Below are 6230 nucleotides of genomic sequence, written 5' to 3' on the forward strand. Positions count from 1 at the left end.
GAAGATGATGTCGAATGGATGTATAGATTTTCTAGCCAATGTGATAGATACTCGAATTTTAAAAGTTAGCGTAACTGATATTCCCACGGTTAGAGAATTTTCGGACGTTTTTCCTGAGGAGTTACCGGGGTTACCTCCATATCGTGAGGTAGAGTTCAGGATTGAGATTTACCCGGGTACCAAACCTTTTTCGATGGCTCCATATAGAATGGCTCCAACTGAATTGAGAGAAGTAAAAGTCCAACTGCAAGAATTACTAAATAAGGGATTTATAAGACCTAGTGTTTCTCCTTGGGGAGCACCTGTGATGTTTGTGAAAAAGAAGGATGGGTCTATTCGATTATGTATCGATTACCGTTAGTTAAATAAAGTCACAATAAAGAACAAGTACCCTCTTCCGAGGATTGATGATTTGTTCAATCAATTAAAGGAGCAGCGGTGTTTTCTAAGATAGATTTAAAAGGGGTATCATCAACTAAAGATTAAAGAGGATGATATCTCAAAAACAACTTTTTAAACTCGGTATGGGCACTGTGAATTTGTAGTGATGCCATTTGGTTTGACTAATGCTCCAGTGGCATTCATGGATTTGATGAACCGAGTATTCCAACAGTATCTGGACCAATTTGTGGTGATATTTATAGATGATATCTTGGTATATTCCAAGTCAAGAGAAGAACATGATGCTCATCTTCGAGTAGTTCTTTAGACACTCCACGAGAAGAAGTTGTATGTCAAATTGATAAAGTGCGAATTTTGGTTAGCCGAAGTTGCTTTCCTGGATCATATAGTCTCTATCGAAGGCATAAGAGTAGATCCAAGAAAGATCCAAGCTATAGTGGATTGGCAACCTCCAAAGAATGTTTTTGAGGTTCAGAACTTCTTGGGGTTTGTTGGTTATTATAGATGGTTTGTGAAGAACTTCTCAATGTTAGCTTTGCCACTAACTAGATTGTAACGAAATGATATGACATTTTTTTGGACGGAGAAATGTCAAGAAAGCTTTAAAAGGCTCAAGAGGATAGTAATAGAGGCCCATGTACTTGTACAACCTGAGTCGGGAAAAGACTATGTTGTTTAGTGATGCATCCCAAAATGGACTGGGGTGTGTACTGATGTAAGATGGAAAGGTTGTAGCTTATGCATCCAGACAGTTGAAGAATCATGAGAAAAATTATCCGAAGCACTATTTATAATTGACAGCGGTTGTGTTTGCATTGAAAATATGGCGTCATTAACTGTATGGTGAATGGTGCCATATTTATACAGATCACAAGAGTTTAAAGTATTTATTGACTCGGAAAGAATTGAACTTGAGGCAAAGAAGGTGGATTGAGCTTCTAAAGCATTACGATCTAATTATCGATTATCATCCGGGAAAGGCGAATGTGGTAGTAGATGCATTAAGACGAAATATTTTTGCTTCTTTACGGGAGATGGTGCCTTAATTGTTGAGCTTAAGTTAAAGGCGATGTTTTTGGACCGGATTAAAGAGTTACAAAATCAATATGAGAAATGATTGGCGAGAATGACACAAGACAAAAAGAATGAGACCAAAGACTTTGAAATAAGAGTGGATGGATGTATATACTATAGGGGAAGACTTTGCATTCCCGATGATGATGATTTGAGGAAGGATATTCTTTGCGAGGCAATTATATTCCTTTAACTATGCACCCAGGCATAAATAAAATGTATCAAGACTTGAAGAGTCGTTATTGGTGGCCTGGCATGAAAAGAGCTATAACAGAGTTTGTTGCCAAATGTTTGACATGTCAGCAAGTGAAAGCTGAACATCAAGTGTCATCTGGGTTATTGCAGCCAATAACCATTCCTTAGTGGAAATGGGAGCGGATTATAATGGATTTTGTTTCGGGCTACCGTTATCACCGAGTAAAAAAGACTCGATTTGGATAATAGTGGACAGATTGACTAAGACGGCTCATTTTGTTTCGGTTCGAGTAGATTACTCGATGGATAAGTTTGCAAAGTTATATAAAAGAGATAGTTAGACTGCATGGAGTGTTGATTTCGATAGTATCCGATCGAAACCCAAGGTTTACCTCAAGGTTCTAGAAATCTTTACATGAGTCATTGGGTACTCGATTGAACTTCAACACAGTTTTTCATCCGCAGATAGATGGGCAATCAGAACGAACTATTAAGATATTGAAAAATATGCTAAGGGCATGTGGGATTGAATTTAAAGGATCATGGGATAAGTATTTTCCTTTAGCGAAATTCACATATAATAATAGTTATCAATCATGTATTAAGATGGCCCCGTGCAAAGCTCTGTATGGGAGGAAATGCAGAACTCTATTAAATTGGTTTGAACTGAAAGATCGAGACCTAATCGTTCCGAATTTGATGAAAGATATGGAGGATAAAGTGAAACTGATCCAAAGCAATTTAAAGATAGCCTAAGATCGTCAGAAATCCTATGTAGATTTGAAATGAAAGAAATAGAATATCAAGAGGGAGATAATGTATTTTTGAAAGTAACACCATGTAAGAAGGTATTACGTTTTGGGCGAAAATGAAAAATGAGTCCGAGATTCTTGGACCGTATGAGATATTGAAAAGAGTTGGACCCGTAGCTTATCAATTAGCTTTACCTCCATATATGGATAAGATACACAATGTTTTTCATGTGTCGATGCTCATATGGTACAGACCAGATCCTTCTCATGTTATCAAGCCTGAAGAAATAGAAATCCAATTAAATTTAACTTATGATGAGGAACCAATGCGATCTTGGCTAAGGAAACCAGAGAATTACGTAACAAAAAGATTATGTTGGTCAAAGTGCTTTGGCAAAATCATAAGGTAGAAGAGGCTACTTGGGAAAGATAGGAGGATATGAAAAAACAGTTTCCACATTTATTCGTTCCAAGTATTCCATTAAATTCGGGGACGAATTTCCTTAAGGGGGAGAATTGTAATGCCCCAAAAATTTAATTTAAGGACTTTATTGAAAGTATTTAAAAAAAATGGAGAATCTATTTGATTAATTGATAAAGATGAAAAGTGAGTTGGGAATAATAGTTAGACTAAATTGTAGTAATGGAGGATTAGAAAGGGCATTTTGGTTATTTGGAATAAAATGAATTTAAAATTCATTCTATATAGTATATTATAGAAAAGAAATAAAGGGAAAGAAAGGTCAACTATCCTCTTCTTCCTCTTTCATGTAAGAATCTCTCATCCCTACCTAAAGGTGAGGTTTTAATTTGATGGTTAATCCTTTTGTTTTAGGTTGCTTATTGAAGATTTGAGTATGATAGAAGCTTAAGGAAGGATTAAATGAGATTAAAACTAAGAAATGGTGGAAATAATGGAGATTTTAGAAAATGGGTTTTGTATTGATATGTTAATATATGAGTGTTTGTTGATGTTTTCTAGTAAATTTGACTTGTCAAAGAGATTAAAAGCATTGGATAGGATTAAGAACATACTAGGAAAAATGGTGTGATTCTTAGAATTTAATGTTCTTGAAAGATTTTAGATGTTTTAAGAGGTTAGATGAAGGAATATTAGTATGGATAGTTAAAGAAGAGTTTAATAGTATTATATGGTGTTAGTATAATGAAATTTGACCCCATTTGGGTGATAATCAAGTTGAAAATTAAAAATTCTAGGCACCGGTATCGGTACTGATAGAACAATACTGATACTATATGTTAAAATGTGAGGAATTTGCTAAGTAGTATCGATATTGATTCAATCAGTATCGATACCAAATGGGGCGTATTGAGACCAAGGAGAAGGTAACGATACCATTTCAAAACAAAATGCAAAAAGTGGTATCGATGCTATAATAGGGTATTAGTAGCATAAAATGGTAGTATAGATACCGTGGTAGGGGTATCGATACTGAGGAGCCAGAAATTTTAAAATTGGCTGAAATTGTTGTGAAAAAAATTTTAATAGATGCATTAAGTAACGTTTAAGGGTAATTGTTAGGAGATATACTAACAATTGGCAATGAACATGTATTTAATGGATGTTGAATATATCGAAATCAAGCTCCTGAATCAAGTAAAGCAAAAGGCAAAGGCCAAGTTTTGGAGTAATCAACTTCACAAATTGGATACCAAAATGAGGCAAGTCAGGTGAGTACTTTAATAAGTATGCGAGAAGAATAATATTCAATTTAGTATGCTTTAAATTTATATATGTTTATAACAGTGATTATGATATCTTTATATGTATAAAAAGAATATTATGAATGAGTTTTAGAGTATGAACTGCTCTAAATTGAATCCATAAACTAAAATGCATGAAAGGATGCATTAAGGCATGAAAGGATGCCATAAACTAAAATATATGAAAGGATGCATTAAGGAATGAAAGGATGCCATAAACTAAAATGCATGAAAGGATGCATTAAGGCATGAAAGGATGCCATAAACTAAAATTCTTGAAATGGTGCATTAAGGCATGAAAGGATTCCATAAACTAAATTGCATGAAAGGATGTCATAAACTAAAATGCATGAAATAATGCATTAAGGCATGAAAGGATGCCATAATTTAAATGTATAAATGGATGTGTTAGTACATGAAAAGAGACATAATTGAAGTTAATGAACTAAAGAGAAGTATGTTGGACATACTAAAGATTTAGTTAACTATGAGATATTTATGTATCCTTTAATGTTTTGTACTATATGATATCTCACTAATTAATTGCTTAAAGTGTGTTGTTTTTCACGTGTAGGTAAAAGCAAAGATTAACTGAGTAGGGAGTTCTTCTGTAGCTGTGGTGATCATCAACTAAGGTGGACTCATCTGTAACACCAAGACAATCTAGTTTATTTTGAAAAAACTTCGTTGGCATGTAATAACAATATTTAAATGTTTTTAATTAAATTAAGTAGAAATTATAATAGTTTGCTATCAATTTTTTGTTTTATATTAAAATGTTATGTTTTGATAAAGAAAAAAAATATTTACGGGATTTTAAAAAGAAGAACTATTTTAAGAGTAATGTGACATATATATCTCATGTATGGAAAGGTATACGGGGGATGGGTGTTACAATATGTAGGAAACGACCAGCTCCTGATTCATTGCTTCCAGGAGAGTCTGTCCAGTTCAGACATCCGATGGTACAATCAGCTAAATCGATCTCATATCAAGACCTGGAAATATTTGGCCAAGTCATTCTTGGAACAATACAAGCACATAAATGATATGAGACCAAATCGAGTCACGCTACAAAGCATGAATAAAAAGCATGACGAGAGTTTCAGACAATATGCACAGAGATGGGATTTAGTTGTGCAAGTTCATATACCCTTGGATGAGAAGGAAACCAGGAAGCTCTTCATTCAAACCCTGAAAACTCTTTACTTCAGGCACCTGGTTACAATCACATCAGGAAATTTCTCTGACTTAGTTATGGTCGGGGAAATGATATAAATAGCCATAAAGCAAGGCAAGATCGAGGGAGAGGAGACCTGTAAGAAACCTCCTATGAAGAAGAGGGATTGAGAGATTAACAACATCAACACCTATAATGTTAATAAAGGTGTTATGATCTCCAACCTAAAATCAACTGCAGTTATACCATCAGGTACTTCTAGACAATATTCAAGGGAACCCAGGAAAAAAAGAGAAAATGAACATTTCGATCATATTCCCATGACTTACAAAGAATTATATCAACAACTTTTTGAAACTCATGTAGTGTCACCATACCCTGTGAAACCTATGAAGCCTCCATACCCCAGGTGGTATGATGAGAACACACATTTTGAATATCATGGTGGTGTCTTAGGGCACACTATCGAGAACTGCCTCGCATTCAAAAGGATCGTACAGATAATACGAAACAAGAATTGGATCCACTTCAACAACTCAGGGGCATCGAATATTGCACAGAACCCTTTGCCTAACCACCAAGAATGTGGAGTTAATGTAATTATTGAGGAAAGGAACAAGAGAGTCAAAACAAGTATTGCTGAAATAACATCTCCCCTAGCCTGGGTATAGAGACAGGTGGTAAAAGCAGGATTTCTTACACCGTATCCTAGCATATCAGATCACAAAGATGAAATTCATTGTTGTTATCACGATGAGGATGGATATGATGTACAAGAATGTGTTGAATTTAGAGCTTTGATCCAGCTGATGATAGATAGAAAAGAGCTGGAATTTTATGATCAAAGCAAGGACACTCCCGTAGTGGATGTTTGTGCAACTAGAGATGGATCTGAAAAGTGA

The sequence above is a fragment of the Hibiscus syriacus genome, unplaced genomic scaffold (genome assembly GCF_006381635.1).
Source record: "Hibiscus syriacus cultivar Baekdansim isolate YM2019G1 unplaced genomic scaffold, ASM638163v2 tig00111463_pilon, whole genome shotgun sequence".
In the NCBI taxonomy this organism is placed as follows: domain Eukaryota; kingdom Viridiplantae; phylum Streptophyta; class Magnoliopsida; order Malvales; family Malvaceae; genus Hibiscus; species Hibiscus syriacus.